Here is a 27,514-nt window from a genome sequence, read left to right on the forward strand (position 1 = left end):
GTCGTGATGAAAGGCCTCTTCACCCACGCCGCTGTGACGGTGCTGTTTGTGCAATTACAAATCAATCAATCAACCCCAGCATGTGGAAGATGAGATAAGGAAAGAGAATTAGTGTAAACTGCTTATGTGCTTTCAATGACACTGGAATAAACACTTGCAGTGGGCTCACTTCATTGTCAGAGGAAAGAATATGTTTTTGTGTCTTCATGTAAATTTGATTTTCAGTGAATGAGACGTCAGAACTTGTTAGAAATTAAACAGTCAAAGTTGTCAGTGCTCTTTACTGACAACAAACCTCTTTACCCTGTAAACCTGCTCTAATCCTAATCTAATCACTCTGTCCTGTCTTGATTACGTGAGAAACATACAAGTACAGAGATGTGAGTTTTTTTGAGAAGAAAGCCCTGATTCTGGATCAGGGTGGTACTTACTGACCTCTTTGTCCCAACTATCTGGTTCCTATGTCGTATCTGCTGCGTCCTGGATTTAGGTGCCAGCCATCTAAAATTTAGTAAATAAGTAATTACACCAGATAAGGTTGTCATTATTTGTTAAAAAGAAAAAAGAAACTTTTTGTAGTTCATTTTAAAGAGGAATGACAACCTGATATAGTTATAAAAGGAGTTTACGAAACAAGATCACACCTGGCCTGATGAGGAAGCAACACCTCAATCGTCATCTGTTAAATACCACCGTTCTCTGTAGGTAACCCTGTAGTGTCAGTTTTGCACATGCACTTTCAAAATAAAAGCACACAAACTTTACAGTAAGTAGGTTACCTATATCTGTTCATGTACATTACATTATGTACCTGAATTTATGTAATACAATGTAAGTAACTTAAGATTTCACATGGGACACAAGGCCTGATCTCCTGGGTTAATGTCCTGTGTGTGTTTGGATGGACTGGTTATGTTTGCGTATGTAATGTAATGCATATAACAACTTTCTAAACGGAAGGCAATGCTGACTCTCATATTCCACTATTTCATGTCTAAATTGTGACAAAACAAAAATCAAAAAAAAAAAAATCAAAACTGTACTGACAGCAAAAATGACAACGGAGTCTTTGCCCTGGTGAATAAAGATGAAACAAAATAGTTGGCCCTGTTCGAGCAGACAACCTAATTAGATCACAGTAATCAGCATCTCAAAACACTTATAAACCTAGCAAATTGTGTACCACATCTTCACCTGTGGTTTTTCAAGTGGAAAGGAAAATTCAGAGGAGAGACGACCTGTCAAGCCTGTTCAAACCAGAAGAAAGACTGCTATGTTGTTCCCAATTGAGATTAGGGTGTTGTGGATTAAAGAATCCAAAAATCACCTGACAACACACTGTCAAAGTAGTGTCTGTCAAGGTAAACATCAGTTATATAAGATGATTAAGTTCTGTGTGGACTCAGGGTGCATTGCCATGCGCCGTTCATGTATTGTCCAGTTTAACAAAGCTGAGCTCACGGTAAAACATCTCCTCATTATAAAAGATAGGATACTTTTCTTACAACTCATTAACAGACACTAAATAATTTGGCAAACATTTATCATAACTGAGTATTTGTTTTAGTAAATGTGATGTTTCCCAGATAATTTTTGTCTGTCTAAATGACACATTTTTACTGCTGATTTATGAAAACTGAACACTAAACACTAGATTTAGCAGAAGACTGCCGTAATAAATAGCTTGTTTTGTCAGGTAAGATACATTATTAATGTCTGAAAACCAATAATGATACATCAGTAATCACTTATTGCTTAAATACACCAGCAGCGCATCATATGACACACATCATGTGCCGTTACACACACAGGAGGCGCCTGAACCACATCCAGCTACTTAAAAATAAAAGCTTTTATATAACAAAACAATGGTTGACTTTTACAGTGAAGAATTAATAGGACATGAAATGATAAGTGTGCATCATCTACAACAAAAAAGACACACCTCTGCAGCGCTGAGATGGGAATCCCTGCCATGCCGAGCTGACGAGCAGAGTCAAACCAAGTCAAGCCAAAGAGCACAAGTACATGGAAAAGAGGCAGTAGTCTCTCCTTCTTCTGTTCTCCACATGAGAGACAGACGAGCAGAGGAGGTTGAGTTGCCATGTGAGCAGAGGGTGCAGAGAGGTGCAAAAGGAGACAGGTTACAGGCAGCTGCAGGCAAAGAGTGGAGCTGGAGTGCAAGGTCGAGGAACAGTTGAAACTACAGTGAAAAGCAAGAAACACACTAGTAAGTAACGTCTACAGTTCGGCCAACATTGTATTGAAGCACAACACAGCTGTTTGTCAGGGAGAAAAAGGCATTTTCTCCAGGCGTGGCGACACTGGAAATAGGACAGTGATGTGAAATGCTGCGGGGCGGTGCAGTGACGCACGCCTGACCACCAGTGTTGTGTTTTAGCCTTTATCCATTCATTCTTGACAGGGGAGATCGGAGGTGGTAGTAGCAATTTCTGTTTGAGCAACAGTAACTCAGTAGTTGTTCATGCTACATCTGTCAAAATTTGATATACAGTACTATACAGAAGTCTATTGGACTTCTACGAATCACATCATTATATGAATTAATGTCAACAAGGAGTTCCACTGTCACGAACTACCCCACGACTGAGGCGAGTTATAACACTATCTGGGGATAGATGTAATTAGATAAAGGTAATTTGCCAATTTAACACCCACACTGGATCAGGGTTGGGATGATCGGTGCTCCTCTCTGGCATCAGGTCTGACTTAGATACATATGTTCCTATGTAACCCATACACATACTGAAGGAGCATGACATCAAGTAAGCAACCACCCTTAATATGAATGAGAGCTGACAGCAGTGTGCGCCTGTCTGTATTCCCTCTCCAGCAGCTCTTAACACGTGAAGGACACCTTCTCCTTGCGCTCACGGTGCTGATGGACCTTCCTCAGTCTGTCAAAGGACATGTTGTCGTCCATGTCGTCAGGCCCTGAGTGCTGTGGACTGCAGCAGGAACCTATCACACACAGCCATCTGTCAGGAGATGACAGGGACAGGACTTACCAGAGTCTTTCACCTTGTCTACAGAGCCAAGTCTGCCCCGTCACCATACAAATTCAGCGTCTGGAGGATCCGCGAACAGCTCAAGATGACTCCTCTGTGAATTAAGTCCCGCTTCGACGGGCACAAGCAGGTGAAGGGGATGTGCACAGTGGGAGTATTGTTGGATAGACTGAGCAGATGTTGAGGTCCAGTCACAGCAGAAAGGAACTTGACAGCACAGCTGGTGTTTCACCACACACACACACACACACACACACACACACACAGACATAAATTGTACAGAAGATGATCAAACTATGCAGCCACAAATAGTACGCAAAGTTGCCATTGTGGTTGAATTGAAATGCAAGAGTAAAAGTCTAAAGCATCAGAACTGAGGAGGACTGATCATCTGAAAGCATGAATGTACTTTTAAATTTCAGGCCAGTCTGCTTATTATAACTTCAAGGCTGTAGTAGACTTTAAGGCTGTAGTCCACCAAATACAATCTTGGTCGCCTCAAATTCTAATGTACACTACAATCAATTGATTGGTTGGTTAATGGTGAAATAAAAGACCCAAAATCAGCCACAGTACACTGAGGGCCTGATTTACTAAAGGTTTCTGTGTGTAAAAACGTGTGCAAACTTGATATCACCTGAAAACAAATGTACAAACTGACGGCGTACACTGAGGATTGAGTCTTTCAAATCTGCAGGACAGTGTGCACTGTCCATTTAGTACTTTTGCCTTAATGAATATGCAATGTGGGACATTGCTATCACAGTGTGTGTTACGGCCACCGCTGTTTCCGCCCCCCCCGTGCTTAACCCTTTTGCCGTGTAGTTCTGTTATGTATTGCAGTGTGTGAACTCCGGCCCGTGATTGGCCTCCAGCTACGCGGGGCGTTACCTGTGCCATCTACACTCGGCCTGCTGATTGGTGCCCCTTGATCGCCCGTCCACCAATCACAGGAGTGCAGCTGGAAGTCAAAGAGATTTAAGCTCAGTGTGCGTGCCAGTCAGGGCGGCTGCCTCTGCCATAGACAGCTTGCCACACGTGCCTCTTGTTGCTGTTCTGTTTTAGGTCATTTTGTATGAGGTACTCGTTTTGAAAGGGACTGGGCCAAGGTACAGGTTCAATAACTGATGAAGTTGACTCACACCCTTGCTAGGATTTTATCTTGTATTTGACTACACCAGGCATAGGAGTGCTGACTCGTTTGTACTTTTGTTTAAACCCCACAGGTAGATAGCTACAGGCTTCCCTTTTGTTTTGTTGGTTTTAGCCACTGTAGGAAGTTGTTAAGCCCCATTTTGGGAGCTCTCTTTTTGTTTTATTCTTTTCTCTGAGTTGAGCAGCACTCACCCGGCCCTGTCGCCTGCTTTGATGCCTCCTTTTCTTGTGTACTTGCCTCTTTAACTGCCGGTACTAATAAATAACTTTTACTTACCAATTACAACTGGTTTTATGTTCCTTCCCTTTTCCCATCATGAGCTAAGGGACGTAACAGTGTGGAAAATACTGGAAGGAAAAAATGCAAATAGATTCATTTAGCACACGCACTGTGATTTACCAAGCAACAGAGAACACCGCTCACACCTCCAGTGCAATGGATTTATTATTTATTGTTTATTTGAAGTTTTATTATAAGCTTTATTAAGCTTTATTTTATTAAGATTTTGTCCTTTGCTCTATATCTTGTTGTTCTTGACTTTTTGTGCTGCTGTAGCTCAACAGTATGTTTATTTTCCACTAACTTCATGGGATTGAATTTCATTTTGCACTTGCAGTCATTCTGTTTTCCGTCCAAACTCCCCGTGAAGGAAACCTGTGACACATGCAAATATTGCTCCACAGTGTTTGCACTTGTTGTCATTTACACAATTATTCTTACTTGATCACCCGTAAAATGCACACCAACAACAACCAAACCTGCAATATATCAGCATGCACATGCAATTTAGCACTCCTTATTTGGGATTTTAGTAAATCAGGCCCTAAGTGCACTCTATCTGGTAGCTTAAATGGGTGGTAATCAAAGTTAAACAACACTGCCAAGCAAATGGATTCCTGCAATCTGATTTTTTTTTTCACACTTAGTTGTATCATTACCTTCAAGGCATGTCTATCAAGTATAGTTAGCAAATACAGCAGCAACACACACTCTAGTCTTGTTATTTAGATGGTTTCAAATGAGGCTAAAATTAATGCAGTTTCTCTTGACTGTCCCTTCATATGACAACATTAGTCCAACATCACTGCAGCCTGTGAGAGCAGACACACTAGCTGTGGAAATAATAACATAAAATTCAACAGGGTAATCTACAAAATAAATACTAAAACAACTTCCACATTTATGTATTCATTGTCCCCATGTGCTTGTAACCCTCATTGACTCCAGCAGTGACAGATTGATCCGGCCTGCCATGCACCCAGCAGATGCATTATCTGAAGACAAACCACATGAGTTGTCTTACAACCTCCTGTGCCTGACAGAATTGAATCATTGGAATAGGGTCTGTACTAGGGAGTACAGAGAGGCAGCTCTGACTGTATGCAGGGATGTGTCTTCTAAGCTCTGGCTGAGGACTTTTTGAGAAGCCTAAGGAAAACACCCCTATTCTCAGCCACCTAGCTTCTAGCATGTTAGCCTCCAGTCCTCACCCTGGTCTGATGGCCATAGATGATGGAAGCAGGGGACTGCTTCCCTCTACTGGACCAAACAGCAGTGGCCCACTTGAAGTTGGGACAGCCAATCTGTTTGGGTGTTACAAGGTCCCAAAATTGTCAACAGGCTACCTGCACTGCATGGCAGATGCGAGAAGTGGGTACCATCCCCTCCCATCACCTTCAAATGGACCCATCCATCAATGTGAGAGGTTAAGAGGGATATAAAATCAAGACAGAGTGGAGTCTGAATCGAAAATACAAATGAAATTGATAAAGGCCAGTAAAAACAAAAAGGGTCAGAGAAACGTTCCACAAAAATGTGTGTCCATTGTTATGTTCTATGCTGAACCAGCCGTAACAATACTTGTCCCAGGATAAAAAATGAACTGAGGACTAATATGACACAAGGCACCTTTGTCTCTTTTCTGAACTGAACTATTCACTGGAATTTAATTTTTCCTATATTTAAAGCACCCCTTCCCATATAACATAGCTCTTCTTTTGCAACATATTTAATCCAATCTTAACTAAACTTGGAACATACCATACTTGGAGGACCCTGAACAAAACTTATCAGTTTGTTCTTTCAAATCACTTACCATTTGTGTGCAATTGATTATCAAAATTTTGAAGGTGACACATTTATTGTGCCATAAATCTTCATTACTAAATTGGAGTACAACCAATTTTGCACATGTTGTACATACAGCCATTTTGTACAGTTCCATACAATTCTACCCACAGGATAGACACACAGTCCCACAGGACATGACAGGAAGGAGTTTGATGCCACTTCCTGTCTCTACTAGGTGGCACTACAGAACAACCACAAATTATATGTTATTTTCCAGCATATTAAGTGTAGACAGCACTGAAATTTTCATGTAAATCAGATGATGACTGTCACATGAGGTTTACTCCCTGTTGCCAGTAGGTTGCACAATGAGTAGAACTCCTGATTAGGATGTAAATGTGATCATGAAGAGACTCTTATCAAACGTGAAGGAGATGACTGAATTATTTATACTCAAATTATAGTAACTTCCCATTTCATGGTGAGACATCAAAACTTGACACCATGCCATGACCTTCAACAACAGCCAAATATCTTAATAACTTTTGTTCACAAACTAGTCTAGATGGCACACACCAATTTTGAAGTCAATCCGATCAATTATATGGGAGGAGTTTGTGAAAATACAAGTGGAAAGTGCCAAAAATGACCACAAAAATGGTTGACTTCATGTTTGATTTAGGTTGTGGCTCCAAGATGCTTTTTTGTACACCTGGACATGATACATGTGTCTACTGAGTTTTGTACCTGTAGATGAAACGACCGCAGGGGCTGCTTCATTGAAATATTGTAGGGGGCATGATGGAGCCATTTTGCAACACTGACTACATATTGTCCTGTAGACGTATGTAGGGCAGGTATCTTATCAAACTTGTCTATCTTGAATTCTTAAAAGTACCTGTGAGTCCATAAAAAGTCTCTTTCATGGAGCAGCTGTCTCTGTGGCTGAGGAAGGAACAAACTGTTGTGGAGGCAGCAGTGAACATATATAGTGACCAAGTCAAACCAAATAACACACAAGGGGAAAACAAGATGGACACCAACTACAACTAATACAAGGCAAAAACCTAACTAAAGCCTGATCACCCCTCTGACTTGGCAGCACATGGTTTGGTCTGTTGAGCTGGCTTTCAGATTTAAGAGGCTCCACCCCCTCAGACACACCTTTTGCTGAACCAGGAAGTGAACCAACCCCAACAACCACAGTAAGTCAAAGACAAAAAACACATGGTTAATATAACAGAAAAGAGCTTGTTTAACCATACAGTGTGAGAATGTGTTCACTCCATTTAAACAGAGTGAGATAAAAGCAAAGATTCACATCAAACAAACTGTGTCATGTGAATTGTTTGGGTGTGATTGACTGTAGATGAAATGAACCTGTGCAGGTGAGTGTGAATGGCTGTTAGCATGTGTGACTGTTAGCATTGGCTGTTAGCATGTGTGACTGTGGTCATCAAACATTTAGCACTCTTTTTAAAGACACCACTCATACAGAGCAGCAAAATATTCTCTGCATCTCCAACCATGTACAGACATGAACCAAGAAATTGTGAAACTCCTGGTGTTAAAATGTTTAAAAGAATTCATCCCCAAATCCATATTTTTCCTCTCATCTGTTTATCCATCTAGACAGTTTTGGTGACTTGCAGAGTTTTGAAAACGTCTGTTTCCTCTTTAATGTAATGGAACTAAATGACATTCAACTTTTGGTAAAAAAAAAAAAAAAGTTTAACAGCAGTGTCTCTTTCTCCAGTTTCATGTCTGAACTGTTTTCTTTCTGCAGTCATATCTACAGGTTTTGAGAGGGTTACTTTAAAAATGTATTCCACGTTACTAATTACCTGTTAAAAAATGTAGTCAGTAACCTAATCCAATCACAATATTAAAGTCATGCAATTTTTCCATTACTTTTGGATTGCCTCAATATAAAATATGGTGAAATTATCACCTATCTTATGTTCAGGTCTGGGCTGTTATCAATCATGTCAAGTTTTAGGGAGATTCAACCATGTACACTGAAGTTAATACAATTTCCTGTGTTTTGGTGAAACATGGAAGTTGCCATGCCGTCATGGCAACACCGTTTCATTGATACATCACAATCTTCACAATATAACATTACCGAGGTTTTAAGGCCTTTCTGCCCAGATTGAGTTTGATGTGGTCAACCTGCTAGGAGGAGCACAACAGAGCCCAAAACATGTCATTTCCTGTTGTCAGTAGGTCATGCTGTTACTATGACTGAATAATGTCATGTAGATGTGTTCAGGGTGGACTTTTATCAAATGTGAAGTTTAGCGTTTTAGGTTGGATCATTTATACTGATGTCAAACCAAATTTGTATTTCATGGCGAGACATGGCCATGGCCTTCAATAATTGCTAAATCTTTTAGTAACTTTTTATCACCAACTAGTCAGATGCACACTGATTTTGAAGTTTTATTATGAATCCTGTAGGAGGAGGTTGTTAAAATAAAATACATGGAAAATGCCAAAATTGACCATTAAATTCAAAATGGCCAACTTCTTGTTGGGTATAGCCTGTGGGTCCCTACAGACTGTTACATGATACATGTGTGTTCTGATATTTGGCCAGGCCATTTGACCACACCCACCACCAAAGCAGACAACATTTTTCACCACGACTAATGTGCGTGCCAAGTTTCATGTGCCATCGAGCACATTTGGCCCCTGAAAAAATGTGACTGAAGCAGAATCTTAGCGAAATCCAATAGGATCCGTGCACCATTCAGTTCTCAGGCCCTAATTACCACAGATTTTAGGAGGTATCTTCAGATGTGAGTCACTTCTTGCCTGCACTCTCTGAGGCTGGGACTGTGAGTAACAGCAGCAGTAACAGATGCAATAACATGCATTTTCTTCAGGAAATGCAAATATTCTCACATGTGTGGTGAGACACCTGCCAACTAAGCAAACATAACCAGAACCAGCTCAGAAGAAGACCCTATCCTCTTCTGGAACAAACAACAACTGACTTTGTAGATTTAACGTTACAAAGTTTTTACTTCAATTAGATTTCATGAAGTCATTTCAACAGTTGTCCATTAGCTTCATCGGCACAAAGTATACTTCACATTTCAGATGGTTAGTGAGTCACCACATATGGTGTGTTATTTGCATGTTAATGTCATTCTGGCTGAAAATTGAATTTGAAGACATCTGGCACATTTAAGATAACTATGTTAGAATGACAATTCAAGAATGTCAACAGTAAGGTCAGATCACTACTGAACTCTCTGGTCTGTGTTCCACTGCTTGTATTGAATCAGACACTTTAAAGTGGACTCAATACTTTTTTATCACTCAGGAAAGTAATTATTTATATATCAATATCATCTGTTTGTGCACTATGTGGACTTGGAGAAACCCCTTCTATCCAACCAAATTAAGATGCATTTTTGCTTGACAGTGATTTGTTCAAAATTGTAAATACAAGAAAGGATGTTTCTTTTCATTTTTATACAAACACACTGCTCTTACTTTTTCAGAAATTTGCATACTGTTGATCTTATGAAATATGAACGATCACAATATTTTCTTTCAGCAGTGGCAGGGACAATACAGACAATTATACCTCTTTGGTAGGCACATCTTAACTGACTGAAAATTCAAACAGGCTCTCTCTGTCCCTGCTCATCCAAGTTAAGCTTTAATCTGAAACTGTGTCAGCTAATTACACAGCAATTTAATTTTACATGCTGGCTTTCCAATTACATGACATCCTAATAGACATGTGAGGGTCTACTTAGCAAGACAAATGCTGTAAATTCTCAAACTTTATCTACCTCAACGGCAGAGAGGACCAGGAATTTGGAACTAGCTTACTGTGAGGCTTATTTCTTATTTCTGTTGTGCAGAGTCAGGTGACACTCACCACTCTACTGCTCCCAGTTTTAGAAAGACCCTTTTCCAGACATGTGGACCTGAGCCAAAAGACCCAGACCCAAGTCAGACATGAATAACAAATTTGATGACTTTAGACTCGACTTGACAAAATCAAAAATTACTTACAAAATACTTACAACTCAACTTGAGCAACAGTAACTCATGACTTCATTTGGACATAACCCTTTTGACTTGGAAATACTTGATACCTTCCCCTTACCTTGAGAGGCTGCTGGATTCGGGAGATCACAAGAGAATCCATTTTGCCAGGCACCAGGCTGTCCAATCAGCCGATCAGCATCCTTAGAGGGTTGACTGGCAGCTGCAGGTATGGTTTTAGGTGTGCCGCCAGTGAGAAATGGCCATAGAAACAACTTGTCTCAAACAAACAATGGTGAGTCCATCAGAAGTTAGCATAGATATAATTGTTGTATATTGTTTAGAATAGTAAGCTCTCTGATAAAGTGCTAAATCCCCCTCAAAACAAGTAAATGAGGGGACTGTAATTAGGAGTTGGATGCTCTAATTTTAGCACCCTGCATCCATCAACAAGCAGTGGATTGAATTGATTGAATTGATTGATTGAATTATAATGCACACAAGCCAAGTGGAGTCAATACCAAATGAGTACAGTTTGGTGTTTTTTTATACAGGTCACAATAGGTCAGGTTTATTTAACCCAGGGGTCTGCAACCTTTACGATCAAAAGAGCCATTTATCTATCTGGAGCTGCAACTATGAAATGCTCTCCTCAAGAAGACGAGCCACCATCACAATTTAGAGGAAAAGACACAGAGCCATAGACACAGTTTTTGATGTTTTAGTTGATGAAATATTAACATGTTTTTATGAAATTTGGTGTTCAACATACTGCAATAAATTTTTGAGTTTTGTGCCCAACTTTACAAACTTTCTGCTCACCTTTGGTTGAGATAATTAACTATTCTTTCTTAGACAATTAGAGTAAAAGTTAAAGTTAGAAAAAATTAAATGGTTCACGCAATAATATTTTAAATACAACATTTTGTTTGGTTTCTAAAATTCAAATATTTAAATTTATTTAAAGAAAAGTAAATTATCTTAACAAAAGATCAGTAGTTGGTAAAACTTTTTCAAAACTGAAGAATCTGACTTGGGCTCAAAACTGATGTACTATGTATGTAGTATGTTGACTTGAAATTTTGAGCCGTCTCAACTTTTTCAGAGACCTACAACAATGAAACATGAAAAATATTTTAAAAATATAATGTCATTCATTTCCATATCATTTTTAGCCAAAGTCACAGGGAGCCACTGCAGAGAAGCTAAAGAGCCACATGTGGCTCTGGAGCCTCAGGTTGCAGACCCCTGATTTAACCAATCTTACCAATAAGCCTTTGACCTGTGCTTTGCTCCTAAGTTACTTAAGTCAAATTTATTGAAACCAGTTCATGAGACTGTGAAATCAATATTTTGATTTTTGCCACTAATAGTACCCTACAGTATGCACTGCTCTCATACCTTTTGCTCTGTTTTTGAGGTACAGTCAATACTTACCTGCACTGATTTGTATTTTTGCTGAATAATACTGTACACTCTTCTGGCCATGATGTTAGTGGTCAGTAAATGTTAGTTCAATTTAAGCTACTGCCACAATGTGAATTTATTTTATTTTGAAAAACTATCGACAGTTCTTATTTTGTAAGTTCAAACACTCTTAGCTCTATGGTCATTTAACTGTTTAATGAAACTGTGAAATACAGTAATTACATTGTTGGCATTGTTAGTTCCCTTCAGTATGCATTGCCATGGTATCTTTATGTATCTAATACAGTTCTGAACACACTTGTAACCATGCCTAGTTATAATATGTTATACATGTTAGTCTTATTCTTATTTTTTATGTGTAAATAGGTCAAATTGAAGAATTTTTGTAAATTTAGACTATGCGGTTTCCCACCAGCAACAATTGTTGCAGAGTGTAAAACCTACGTTTTCACTAACATAACCAACATGAAATGAAAAAAATCATACATATTATGTGTTAGGGAGGTCTAAGGAGTGAAATGCATGCACTTATTTTGCAGGGAAAAATTTGGGATTAAACGGGTTAATGGTAGGCTACCTTGAATGAAACAAAGCACTTCCTGCCAGTTGGGTTCTCTGCTCATTTTACAGTAGCATGCTACTGAATCAGATGCTTTTTAATTCAGGGATGGCAAATGTTCACGAAATTAAGAGTCTGGAACATACTGACTGATCTGAAGATATCATTTTACTCTGAGTACAGAGCTGAAATGTTCAGTCTGTTTGCAAAATTACAGGCTGCAAATCAGTGAAATCAAGATGTCTGCAAAGTTTTTAAAAAGTGCTTTTGTAAAGTTTAGTCTCAGTTTTCTTTAAGATTCATAGAACAGTGTAATAGTGTTGTAACCAGGCATCATGTGTTCACCTAATTATAGGGTATAAACTTCATAAGCATGGACATGGATATTATCTCATTTTAGGTGGCGAAATATAAAAAATATAGACTTTTTAAAGTGTATCAGTTCTCTTAAATCCAATCAAAATACACATTTTTAAACCATAATTCTTATTTAGCTTTGATTTTAGAAGGGCTACAGAGTTGACATGTTATGGTTGAGACACATCTGACAGCAATATTATTTAATGAATTTGTCTAAAAATATAAAGTTTATCAGAGCTTGAGCAGGATTCATGTCTTTTTTAAACCAGGAAGTGAAACATGGGTCCTTGGGGTATAGCTAACCCTTTTCATGTCTGATTATATCATGTTTTTGTAAAAATCTGACATAGTTGATGGAAATCTGGTACAACATTTTCATTAATATTGAAGATTATAATTGCACATTTTATACCTGTATTACTAGTAGGTATAGTCAATTTTAGATTTTCAGACTTTTAACACATTTTAAATAGTTTGAAGTTGTGATTCTTGTCTGGGACAAAGCTGTTTTCTGGGACAGAGCAAGTTTAGAAATAAAAAAGATTAAAGCAAACTAAAATATATTTCATATATATAGATCTAAGAATACATTTTAACCAAATTATTGTAATTATACTTTTGGTGTTAATATTTTTAAAGGTTTTTTTTGGTAGGATATGAATTGTTCCAATTCAATCCAAACTTTTGGCATGTGAATAGTAATGTACATATAAATTGAATCATCCACATCAGTGTGTCATGAGTCCGGGGGGAAATCCTTGTGTGGCTGCAGTCAGTGGGTGGGGGGCTGGGTGAGTACTGACAGGAAAACAGGTTGACAGATAGTTAGGCCCATGCAGCTATTACACAATGGCCTCGTGTTTGTTTGCGTGATTCCCCAGAGGTTGCTCTTATGTTGTTGATAGTAACCCTTTTAAATCCTCTTTTTGGGGTGCACCGGCAGACAGCTTGAAGTGGGACTTTTTTTTCGGGGCTAAAAGCAGTGACCCCCCCAGCTTTGTTCCCCCAATCTGGTTACCGGCTCTGAGCCAATGAAGCGGAAGACAATGGAGAGCTAAGGATGAGTCTAAAGGCCGGTTGCAGTCGCGGGCCTCCGCCTGGCTGAACTCATTTCAGGGATGATTTGCTTTGACTGATATGAGCTGCTTGGATTACTGTTGAGTCTCTTTGTTCCTGATTGGGGAAGGGGTCACAACAAGCTCCTGAGAGCTTAGCAGCTCCACGTAACGTGCCCTCTGACAGATTTAAATTTTAACACCACTGCTGTTGCTCATATCTGCGCCCCGCACACTATTTCATGGATGTGCTTCACTTCAGACGAGGGGCACAGATAGATGTGCTTCCTTTAACTCAAACAGGAAAATCCCCGTGCTGAATGCACACTTCTTCTCAGCAGACGAGCCAAATGAGCTGCTTTACATGAAACTCACTGTTGGATCCCAAGACTGCCACTGAAAAAAAAAAAAAAATCTGAGCACATGTAAATGTGGCACAATTAAGTCTGCTATATTAGCCAACCAATAAAACAACACAACACACAAGATATTGTGCATTTTCTCCTTAACAAAAGGTATCCACACAACAGTGATCCTGTTCTGTTCACTGTAATTGTGAAGTGGGAGGAGCTGTGGGATCCAGATTATTTTCCCTGTTGTTAATATCCATTTGAATTTGAATGAAGTACCATAATTGTATAGATTAATTAAAAATGTATGTATGAAGTTTACTAGCTATCTAGTTAAACTAAAGATAGTCTGGCTAAACCACAGAATTTGAAACTTTGTGATCGGCAGTTTGAAGGGGGAGGACATGATAGTGTTCACTGTTGCAATCCAGTCAGCCCCGTAGTGGTCCTGATGTGCAAATCAATCATCTAACCTGGGAATATGGGCACACGATTGATCGAACCTGGATGAACTAATAAAGATCAATTTAATCTGAGACTGGTTCTAATCAGAGTTTAACACAGCAAGGTTTAAAATTAGTAAATCCAGCTACTGCATTAATCAATATGGAGCAGCTTGCTTACCCAAATTAAAATTAATAAATAATAAATCTGAATGATGAGGGGATGTACTAAGTATAAAGCTAGCTAGCTAGCAAAAAAGTTTTTAAAAAGATGAAAAAAACAAACAAAAGATATTAAATTTCACTAACTGAAAAGCTAACAAGCCAACATTCTTTGCTAACTAGTTAAAAAGATGTGGTTTTTTTTAAGTTAAATTGTTTGCTAACTAGTTAAAAGGTTACCAAAACGTTAAAAACGCTTAAAAAGTTAAAGTTAAACCAGGATTTAATGGTACAAACCAGCCTTAGCTGGATAAGGTTTTATGCACACAGTCTTGGACCTTTTGGCTTTTCTTCAATGAACCTGAATTATTTCAACATAGTTTTTATTTGTTTGTGCTGTAGATTCAACCATTTCAAAGAATTTGATGCCCATCAGCGTGTCGAAAACCCCAATTCTTTAAAGACCAATTGGCCTTTCCTCTACTGCCACTCTCAGGCCTAAAGACATGAACTTCATTCCTCCACTATTTGCACTCCACACTGAAAAATAGATGACCAGCTTTAAAAAAAATTACTTCACCTGATTGCTCTCAAATCAACAGTTTGCATTAATGCAACCTAGATTTAAAGGAGGTCAACTTAAAAGTTTCCAAATTCCTGACTCATTTATTTGTTTTACCCAAAAGTAAACTGCTGTTCTATAACAACCTAACAGTATGGTTTCAGGCAACTTTTTTTTGTATAGTAACCTTAGTGTGTTATTTCAGATTCTTAAATAAAATGAATATGATTGCTAATGTTAACATGACTGAGCATGACAACAGTTGGTTTCGTCCACTGAGTTTAAAACTTAAACAACACAATTTAACCAATTTAGGTGGATCACTTTATATCTAACATTATATATATATATATATATATATATATATATATATATAATTGTGCTGTGTTAGACTTAACCTTCTTCACAAGTGAACAAGAGAAAATTAAGAAGGTTTTTTTTGTTTTTTTTTTAAAAGAAACTCTAAGATTAATTAAGATCCATACTTCACAAATTGCAAATTTATTTTTTACGGACAAAATTAATAAATAAGTAGTAAAATGAGTAGTTTGTACAAAGACTAGTCTTGCTTGATCTACATAATAATATGCAAAAAACTAAAATAAAAACTTTTAGAAGTAGCTTAAGCAGTGAATTGTGATCGGCGTATTTTTTATTTAGCATGAACAAATTAACCCTTCCATAACACATGTCAATTCACACATTACTGTAGACCTAATCTCTGATCCTTTCCTCCCTGGAGACTTTACACAGACAGTGTTTTCGTTCTCCACAACTTCTAAATGCGATAATTGATTTGCTGATTGTGCAAGCCAACAATGGTAAACATTTAATTACATTACGACCTGTTTTGTTCTCTGTTCTCCCTCATTGCCACCTTGTTTCTCCATCCTGCTCCCTGCGATAACATTTGCATATTTAAATTGGATGTGCTTGGCTTGGCCCTGCAACCCCCCCTACCCCCCCAGCCTCACTACCCCTATGCAACGGTAACCCACCGCCACAACCTCCCCCTCTAGCTGAAAGCTGAAGAGCCAGTGGAAGTGTGCTGGAGAGGGCCGGGGGGTCGACAAAACAATACGGAGCACAACACAGCAGCAACGCAAAACAGTCTCTTTAATGTCAGAGAAATAAGAACAAGACTAAAAGTCAAGTGGCTCTGAGAGGCTGCCGAGTACAGCAAAACTCTTGATACAGTGCTGGATAGAATAAACAACATGTTGCCATTCTGACAACTCTATGGAACAGATACAGTTTAAAGGAATAGTTCACCTCAAAATGAAAATTCAGTCATTATTTACTCATGCTGATTGATGACCAGGTTTATTTTGTTAGTTCACAAAACGCTGATGGATGTAAAAAACAACTGGAAAGAAACATAAAATGCCTCCATACTGCTTATCAGGTGTAATCCAAGTCTCCTAGAGCCCTGACATGCTATCTGCACACCGTCACACCACAAGTTAAGGATATACAGTGAAGATTTAGGCTAAAAACTAGTTTTTAGTCAACTTGGCATGTTGGGGTTTTTAGAGACTTGGATTACACCAGACAAACAGTATGGAGGCATTTTGTGGTTTTATTCTGTTGTTTTTTTCCTTGTGAAAACTGGTCATTATTCACTTCGGTTGTTTGGGAGATTCTGCAACACTGTTTTCCTGTGAAACTCCAGCAGTGTTTTGTGGACTGAAAAACTAAATCTCAGTTTTCATTTTTGGGTGAACTATCCCTTTACAATGTGCACACACAAAAACGGCTATAATCCGTGCAACATGAGCCGATGATAAACTTTGCTCACAACCTACTTTTACAACCAGCTGAGTTGTAAATTTCAAGGCAACATACTGCAGTAGAGTTTTGCATTTTAAGCCCAACTTTGATTTTTTTTTTTTTTTTGCTGACCTCTAACCTTTAGTTGAGATAATATACTATTCTACTTTAGATGAACTTGAATCTTTGAGTTCAAAACATTTGTATTTCAAAATTTGGTCACAGTGAGCTGTGAGCTTGATTTGTCATTATTTTGATGCTTGAAAATGAAAGAGGTTAACTGGAAACATTTTTAAAACAATTTACATTCATTTAAATTAATTAGATATACATATATAAAGATATAAACTTTAAAGATATAAGTTTATCTGAAGAAGAAAAGTAAATTGTCTCAACAAAAGATTAATAGTTTGTAAAACTTAAGAATTTGAGTTGGGCTCAAAACTCAAATGTATTATAATAAGTTTCCTTGAAATTTTGAGTCTCAACTTTTTCATAGACCTTCAACCATGAAAAATTTAAATTAAAATGTTAAAATACTGACAATACTGCATGTGACTCTGGAGCGGCAGGTTGCTGATATCGGTTTAGGTCAACCCATAAATAAAACCAATCCAGTAACTGGATCAGTCTAATTATCCACAGGTCTATTTGAATAAGGTCTGATCATCCTTGAAGGCTGACTTACCAAGTGATCAGCTCAAAAGGTGATGAGGCCTACATGCAGGTTGGGGCAAAGGACATTTTGACTTAATATGTCTTTTATGTTTTTTTTCATCTTGTTACATGTTTTACATAGTTTTCTTCTTGTTACATCATTTTCATTTTGTTACATATTAATGTATTATTATGTTACGTTGGTTTGTCTTAAGATTTGTATGTCGTTTTTGTCTTGTTACATCTTGTTTTTGTCCTGTTACACATTTTATGTTGTTTTATGTGGCCTTTTTAAGTTGTTTTCATCCTGCATTAAAACTAAAGTCACAAGCCTTTAGGGACTAGAAAGTACAGATATTTGTGTTCAAGTGTAGAGAGTTGAAGTAAAAAGTCAAAAAAAGAAATAGTCAAGTAAAGTACAGATACCTTAAAAATCTACGCAAGAACAGTAACAAGGTATTTATACTTAGTTACTTCCCACCCGTCTTCCTAAAGCCTTTACGGGTGAGATGCTTTCTGTCAGAAAGTCCTGAGGACTAATCTGCCCCAGTATCACCCATTATTTGGACCTTCAGTGGACTGATCTGTCTTACCAATGACAAATGATTTGGATGTGGTGTGTTCAAGCACTGCAAGAGGCAAAGAATTTTATATTTCATCTGTCTCTTCTAGACAACTGGTCAAAACGGGAAATTGCAGCAGAATAGAAAACACTGATTTCTTAAGCAGTGGACAGTATTCGTCAAAAACAATGTTTTCACATAAGAAGCATATAAAACTATCAAACATGACATAATGAGCCAATAAAAGCTTTTCATTTGTGTTTCTCCACTATAAAGACACTGATAAGACTTTATTTGAAGTAGTGTGCATAAGACTGGCATGACACCATCATAACCATGACATGACTTTGTAACAGTTTATAATAACCATCATTAATAAATGGTAAATTGTAGAGCTGCATTGATTGATTGATTGATTGATTATTAATCAAGTATAAAATTAATTGTCAACTGTCATCAATTAATCGGTTTGAGGCAAAAAAAAAAAAAGTAAAATTCTCTAAATTCAGCTTCTTAAATGTGAATATTTTCTGGTTTCTGTACTCCTCTCCGACAGTAAATCAAATATCTTTGAGTTTTGGACAAATCAAGACATTTGAAATGTCGTCTTGGGCTTTTGGAAACACTGATCAATATTTTTTACCATTTCATGGACCAAACAAGTAATGGATTAATGGAGAAAGTGATTGACAGATAATGAAGATAAGCTTAAAAGGAATGACTTGAGAAAGAGGTCCAAACATGTGGAGTACATGGACGTACTGATAAGATTGTGACAGGATTAATTAATTGATCAATTGAGAAAATAATCAACAGATTAATTGACAATGAAAATAACAGTAAACTGATAGTTAATTAAACTTAAGTTGAAAGTTATTTTACTGGTAACAAACAATAAAATGATCAACTAATTATTACCAGTTATTAGTAATCCTGTATTTTATGTTATTTTATCATTAGTTGATATAATATAAAATAATTAGTTTATAAAATATAAATAGTATCATGTCTTTGTCATGACGACTTGACATTAACCAAGACAACATAATGTGTCATAAGCATGTCATAGTACCCCTAATTAACAACCTTAATGAAAGTCTTTAGCTTTATGTGGTACATCACAGTAAACTGTGTGGTTGAATTTGACATTAGCTGTCACGACACCATTATAAATGTGATGTGAATATTTTCCTTGACTACAGTGGTACAATTTGGACTTCACATTAAAATGTTATTAAGTGTTATTACTAGTGGTGGAAGAAATACTCAGATACTTCAGTTAAAGTAGAAATACTGTAGTCTTACAATGTTTGACTACAAGTAAATTTTTGCTTTCAAATGTTACTTAAGTAAAAGTATTTAAGTATTATCAGCAAAATGTACTTGAACTATCAGATTTTTTTTTTTTTTTTTTTTTTTTTAACAGAATAGCACTTTAACCAGTGTTATTACAGTGGAAACCTCTTATAGCATTCGTGTTTTGGGATTGTCCTTCTGTTCATCCCATTCTTGTAAATGTGATTTCTCAAGAACTCCTTGATGGAACTTTTTTTCAGACTTGGCACAAATGACCCCTCAAGGTTGAAAAAAATATTAATATAATTATGACAAAATATCACACAACTGTCTAATAGGACAAAATAATGAGGTAATGACATTTTATATCCAAAAGACCAAAGGTCAGCTTCACCATGCCATCATAATTTTCAGATCTCTATCAGTCCTCTGTCCACCTTTGTAAAAATACTCTGTAAGCATGCAGCATGTCTTCACTTAGTCTTCTCTACAGACATTATATGAGTCTGGACAGATGGATGTAAACTGTAACTTGCAGACAAACAACTGTAGGTTGTGATTGTAGTTTTTCTCTTCTCTTTTCATGCAGATTATCATCTTTTACCTTCAATTTGACAAATCTTTCCAGAGAAAGTGTTCTGACTCTTGTTGTACCTCTGAGAGTAAATGATGACAGAAGAGATTATTGACATTTAATAATCAGCATTTATTAAAGTCCAGATTCAGATCATTCAAAAGTTGAATGGGGCATGTCTTTGAATGTGGGAGGAAACCGGAGAACCCGGAGGAAACCCATGACAGCACGGGGAGAACATGCAAACTCCACACAGGAAAGCCCGAGGGCTCAAAGCCAATCTTCAATTGTTTTTCCTGTGGACTCCTGTGCTGACTTTTGACCAGGATCATTTTATTCCATTATAAATCCACAATAATACATAAATTATCACCCAGTGTTGTATTATATTATCTTTTTATCAACTTCAGCTCTTGTGAGCATTAAGTTTTGAACTATTTGCTGTGTATGTCCTGTAGGCCTCATTTAACTGACCTTGTTTTTTTAGGGAAAAAAAACATATATAGACAATATTTTGACTATAACAAATACTAAGATGAAACCTATTGTACTATTTATCACAGAGTACGTCACTGAAATGTTTACCAAAGTCATTTTTTGAAAACAGTTTTATACATTAATTGTAGTCTTACCCATTCATTCCCAATGACTGGTCATTTTTGACCGGGAACACCATGGGTGTATACAAGTTCCATAAAACACACAAAATATGTGTTCAAATGCCATGTGTGAACAAAGACGTGGAACCTCATGACAAACGGATGAAATTTACTGGCCGGAACACAACAACAGGTTTGAAAAGAGAAGACCTGAGACTTCAATCGAGCGCAACATGATGTGGTGGATCACACGATCCACCAGAGTCAGTCTGAGTCAAGTAGTCTTTGTTTAGTTTTAGTCCAGATGTAGTCAGTGGATGTCATTGTAGTCCATGTCAGTGTGTTTGTTAGTAACAGTTCAGTCACGGCATATATGAAATGTCCTGTGACTGGAATGTGTACTAAATCACATTTTGGAACTTCCTGTGTTTTCCCAGAAGTCATAGCAACTATCAACTACCTACCAGCAGCTAGCAGGAAATGCTCCGTTACTTAGAAATAACTAAAAATAAAATAATATAATGATAAATGAAAAAAATGAAAAACGAAAATATATATATGCACACAAACAAACAAACAAAAAAAAAACAAAAGAAAGACGATGCATGTAGGCCAAAATGTCTCCTAAACTGACTGAGGTCTAATATGTTATATACAGAATTAGAAAGACCTATCAAAAAAACCTCACAAAAACCTACAACTTTGCTACTGAAAACAACCTAGTTACCCTGCAGCTGCCTTTAAGGGTTTAGCCCAGAGGGTCTAATACGAATCAATGAAAGTACATTCAGCCTAAATAAACATATACATATATACACACAGTATCTCACAAAAGTGAGTACACCCCTCAAATTTCTGCAAATATTTAATTATATCTTTTCATGGGACAACACTGAAGAAATGACACTTTGATACAATGTAAAGTAGTCAGTGTACAGCTTGTATAACGTAATGTAAATTTACTGTCCCCTCAAAATAACTCAACACACAGCCATTAATATCTAAATCGCTGGCAAACAAAAGTGAGGACACCCCTAGGTGAAAATGTTCAAGTTGGGCCCAAAGTGTCAATAGTTCACCAGAGCTTCACATGTTGTTACTGGAATCCTCTTCCACTCCTCCATGATGACATCACGGAGCTCAAAGTCAAGTCAAAGTTTCTTTATTGTCAATACCACATATGTACAAGACATACAGAGGATCGAAATTACGTTACTCTCAGACCCTACAACGTAGAAACTGGAGTGGGGGGAGAGAGGCACCGATGATCTTCTCAGCTGCTCTCACGATGCGCTGGAGGGTCCTGCTGCAGGATGCCGTGCAGGCACCATACCATACAGTGGTGCAGCTGATCAGAATGGATTCGATGGTGCCCCTACAGAATGTGCACATGATGGGGGCTGGGAATCTGGCTCTTCGCAGCTTGCGAAAAAAGTAGATGAGCTTTCTTGGCCAGAGAGGTGGTGTTGAGGGTCCAGGAGAGGTTCTCTGTGACATGCACTCCCAGGAACTTTGTGCTGCTTACCCTCTCCATGGCAGCACCATTGATGGTCAGTGGGGAATGCTGGGTGTTTGCTCTCCTGAAGTCCACAACAATCTCTTTTGTCTTCTCTACATTCAAGGAGAGATTGTTGTGGCTGCACCACAAGGCCAGGCTGTTCACCTCACTCCTGTAGTTTGTCTCATTGTTGCTGATGAGGCCCAACATGGTCGTGTCGTCTGCACACTTAACGAAGAGGTTGGTGCTGTGCAGTGGAGTGCAGTCATGGGTCAACAGTGTAAAGAGGAGGGGGCTCAGCACACATTGTTGGGGGGCCCCGTGCTAGATGTGTTTTTTCTGACCTGTACTGCCTGTGGTCTCCCAGTCAGGAAGTCCTGAAGCCAGTTGCACAGCAAGGTGTTTAGCCCCAGCCAATCCAGTTTGAGAATGAGCTGTTGAGGGATGATTGTGTTGAATGCTGACCTGAAGTCAATGAACAGCATTCTGACATAGCAGTTTTTATTGTCCAGATGTGTGAGGGCTGAGTGGAGGGTGGTGAAAATGGCGTCATCGGTCGAGCAATTTGACCAATAGTCCATACCGATACCAACAGTCCTGAGGTGCTGCATGACTAGCCATTCGAAGCACTTCATGAGGATGGGGGTAAGTGCAACTGGACGGTAGTCATTGAAACAGGTGGGTGACGGGTTCTTCGGGACAGGGATGATGGTGGTGGTTTTGAGGCATGATGGGACAATAGCCTGACTCAGCGAGATGTTGAAGATGTCTGTGAAGACGTTAGTAAGGTCCCCTGCACAGTCCCTTAGCACACGACCTGGTATGTTGTCAGGACCAGGGGCTTTCCGAACATTGATCCTGCTGAATGTTCTCCTCACGCTGTCCCTCGAGATGTTCAATTGGGATGTTCAGCCTGAGAAATACATCCCTGATGCGCTTGAACAGTGTCTCTCCGCTGCTGTCAGGAGCATTGTAAAATCCAAGGAAATCAGAATGTGTCTCCATGTTCTTGTCCACATATTGCAGTGTTAATGAAAATTGTTCCATTGTACTGGTGTCTGTGGTACCATCGGCTGTGAGTCCATAGTAGGGACAATTTGCTGCACGGGACACAATCACACTCTGAATGGCGCAGGCATACTGCTGAATGACTTCGTTCTGAATTGTGTCCGAGAGCCAGTTATCTCTCCTAAGAATCCATTCTCTCGCTTTTGGGAGGTTGTAGGTACGTTCCACCATAAGTTCATACAAAATGCCATCACGGCTGCTGTCACCCCGAAAAGCCAACCCCTTCTTTCCGAGGAAGAGCACTGACCTGAACATCAATTCCAGGACATGTCTTGCTGTATTCTGGGCTTGGCGGGCAGCATCAGATAAAAGTGCACTTATTGGGGTTGTTTTTAGAGCAGATATTTTTTGCAGGGCATCGCTGTGAAGCTTAGACTTCTCATGCTCCTTGAATTTTTCTGTGGCTTTCCACCAGTTTGTGAAGCCTCCCTTGACAAAACAGCTGTCCAGCCGAACACTCTCTTCTTTAATTAGACCTTTCTCCACTGCTTGAACACAGCTGAAACAAACAACGCGATCGCTGTCCTCAATATAATGGAGCCATCTCCATTTGCTAAACCAGCTCGCATTGAATGACCGACAAAACGTTTCTTTACCAAATGACCTTCCCGGAAATGTGAAGCTAGTTGGTTGATGCAGTGCCTCTGAAATACTAGCATTTTGACCTGGGACGTTAGCTTGAGTTGCAGGTGCACAGCTGATGTCCCGGTCCCGGGGGTCACAATCTGGGGGTGCTGCTGCTGTCTTGATCATTTTCAGGGTGGGTGAACTGGGCTGTGAGTCTGCCTCCTCCAACTCTAGGCTGTTCCTTTTCTTCTGAGTCTTCCCAAAGAAGTCAAAAATACTTTTTTGCTCCATCGCGGTGGTCAGTGCTGATGATGCGAGTGACTGGACGTGACACTTGACCTTACGTGTGGTCATGTGACTAGCATGACACAAATTGTATAATGAACATTAAGCCAGACCGCGACCATTTATAGTGATTAATGTTTCCAGTTTACTTTTAGCATTTTTTCCACTTTATTTCATGTATTTATTTTTGGGTAAATACATTTTTGGGCTGCAGCACCCCCAGCACCCCTACCTCCCGTGGTACTGATGCTGTCAGTTTGGCTGACTCGAGAACAACACTAGATCGCCATAAAAGCATTAATTCCCATTGTTTACAGTAAGAAAACGTGGGTATCCGAATGTGGACAAGGGTAGAGCACACCTTAAACATCGGCGATAGCGCACTTTTAGCGACTTTGGTTAAAACAAGGCTAAAGTAAATCATTAAAACATTATTCTACTAGAAAGGTAAGAAGTTAGACTTTCCTTTAATGGCATTATATTGACTGAAAACCTTACATGATCATTTATATTCATAGTTAAAGGGAAATTTTAATTGAATGTTAGCAAGAAGGTGTCAGGTTGTGGACACAGTTACGCTAATGGCTGTGTGTTGAGTTATTTTGAGGGGACAGTAAATTTACACTGTTATACAAGCTGTACACTGACTACTTTACATTGTATCAAAGTGTCATTTCTTCAGTGTTGTCCCATGAAAAGATATAATTAACTTCTTCTACTTCTTACTTCTTCTTCTTCACTTTTGTGAGATACTGTATATCAGCTCTGTTTAATTTAACAGTATGTCAACAGAGCAAGACAATTTAATCCTGAATGCACAAACAACTTTCAGCTAAACTGACAATAAATTTATTGCTAAAAGGGAATTAACAAATTAAAAACGTTATCAGCGCAATGAACTCACATAAGTGATATTTACCTGCAGTCATCTAACTTTGTCTACTATTTTTTTTTTCGTTGCTATAAATTTTTTCAGTTATGCTGTTGTCACAGTTTAGTCAAAGGTGATCAGTCAATACTTATCATCGACGTGTTGGTAGACAAAATGAAGAGGGTCCTCCTCTGTTTCCTCTGAAGCCGGCTGTTAATCCGTCCTGCAGGTGGACTGCTTCAGTCAGCCAGGTCCGTTCAGCCTTGTAGTTTTTCTGTCCTGTGGTTTTCTGGGTGAAGGTCAGAGCAGATGTGTCCTCTGGCTCTGCTCAGTTAGTAAAGTCACTGACTGGAGAACACGACTTGTCATAACGGAACAGAACTCAACAATTGTACTTGTGGAATGTCAGTGTTCTATGTCCATATATGGTAGATTTACACACATGCACGTGCACACACACACACACACACACAAACAATGTATAATTTAATGTATGTTTTCAGTGACAGATGATATGCTTTTGTATATTAATGTATTTTTTGAGTTGAATAACAGACAAATCAATGTATTGAGGAAACAACTACAGTAACACATAATGCAATAAAATGTGTTGTCATTCTCACCATCAGTTACAGTTTTTTGTTATTTACTTTATTATTACAGAGCTTGTGTTCAGCATATGGATACTCTGACATATTTATATACATATTTTTTTGCAAATATAGTGGAAACCTCTATCAGTGATCATGTCTGTCCAAGTCAGTCACTATAGGTGTAGGATTATTTTATTATTAATATTATTATATTATATTCTCACTTTTATTAGCTGTTTCAAACACTTGTCAAATTACCGTACAATTATTAAAATGTTCATGTTGTCATGTATGAAAAGACCCAACATGAACACTGTTAGGAGAATACTTCATCACTGTAAGCAAATTATTTAAACAGTATTTGTGTAGGAAGGATTTTATCCCAGACTTTTTCATCCATAGAAGCAGCTGATCAGTATATTACAGATTATATTATTATATTATCCTGTTTTTATCACCAACAAATACATGTAAGAGCATTTCAGTGTTTTAGTTCATCAATGTGGAGCCAGTTTTAGATACGTTACTCCTGAGCACAGCGCGACATTAGATCATATAAGTATGTCTTGTGTTTTTAAGTTTAAAAAGTAACTAAACCTGTATAGTGTGGCATAAAATGCATACACTCAAGTAAAGTGCAAGTACCTGGAATTTGTATTTAATGCAGTATTTGAGTAAATGTACTTTGCTACTTTTCAACAGTGGTTATGACAAAGGCTTTTCTAAATGTCATGAATATTTTCCTTGATGTCAGCTACAGTGGAACAATTTAGACCTTTCGTTAAGATGATGTTACTACACTGTCACAGTGTACTACACTCTCAAACAATGTCAACTTAACATGAAAAATGACATAATTGGCAGAATGAAGCTTCATACAACAGTCATAAACAATCATAAAGCCTCCGTCATGGTCATGACAGGTGTCATGTCATGTTTTTTTTTTTTTTAATAATCTTTTCAATTTTGTTCAGCAGTACAGGGATAACACTATAACATCCCCCCAAAAAAGACATTACAGTCCATCGTGTCCTTTATAATCCCCAACCAACTGTGGGACAGTTCATAGCATCCACAAACAAGTAGGAAACAAATAAAATGATAAGAATAAGAAAAAAATAAAATAATGCCATAGGCTTGTAATGTAAGAGAATAAATAGAAATAAAATAAATTATATAAAAAAAACTTTAAATCAGTAAATAAACAGTTGTATAAAGTTACCTAGTTAAATTAAATTGACAATTAGATATCATATATACTTAGAAAATTTAGGTAACCACAACAATTGGAACTTACATGTACATATGCCTACATACACATACATATGAATATCCATTCATACCACAAACTTCTAAAAAATGAATTTTAGCAGCATCCTAAGAGACAAAATAGTGATGGCAGTGATGGTTAATGACATCGACACCAACCAGATGTGCTTATAACATGAAACAACTGTAAAAAGAGGCCTATACGTAAAACAGGAGAGTCTGTGTTTCTCTGTGAGAAACTTTCAGACCTTCTCACAGCAGAGTGAACAGGTGAGGGAGGAGAGGAGGGCAGAGGGTTAAGAGTTAGTTCACTCTTCTGTTTGTGGTTTCTGCAGACATTACTACCTTTACTTTTACCTTTTGTAAAAGTAAATCTACAGTAAAAGTAAAGTTACTTTACTGAGTATTTTTACTTGAGCAATTTATAGTTGTTCATTTAATAGACCTGTCTTATCTTCTCTTTTGTATATTACCATTGTTCTTAAATAAAGCAAAAGTAATGTAATAGAAAAAAATGCAGAACACATAATATTTCTTATCTGATTACTCAATTAATCACCAGAATAATCAATAGATTATACTTTAATTTTACTGGTCCATCCCACTTGAGATCAAATTGGGCTGTATGTGGCCCCTGAACTAAAATGAGTTTGACAGCCCTGATCTAAGTGAAGACTAAAGATAGAGAGAATGAGAAACAATTAAGGTGGTAAAATAAGTAG

The sequence above is a fragment of the Lutjanus erythropterus genome, chromosome 16 (genome assembly GCF_056507025.1).
Source record: "Lutjanus erythropterus isolate fLutEry1 chromosome 16, fLutEry1.hap2, whole genome shotgun sequence".
Classification (NCBI taxonomy): Eukaryota; Metazoa; Chordata; class Actinopteri; order Lutjaniformes; family Lutjanidae; genus Lutjanus; species Lutjanus erythropterus.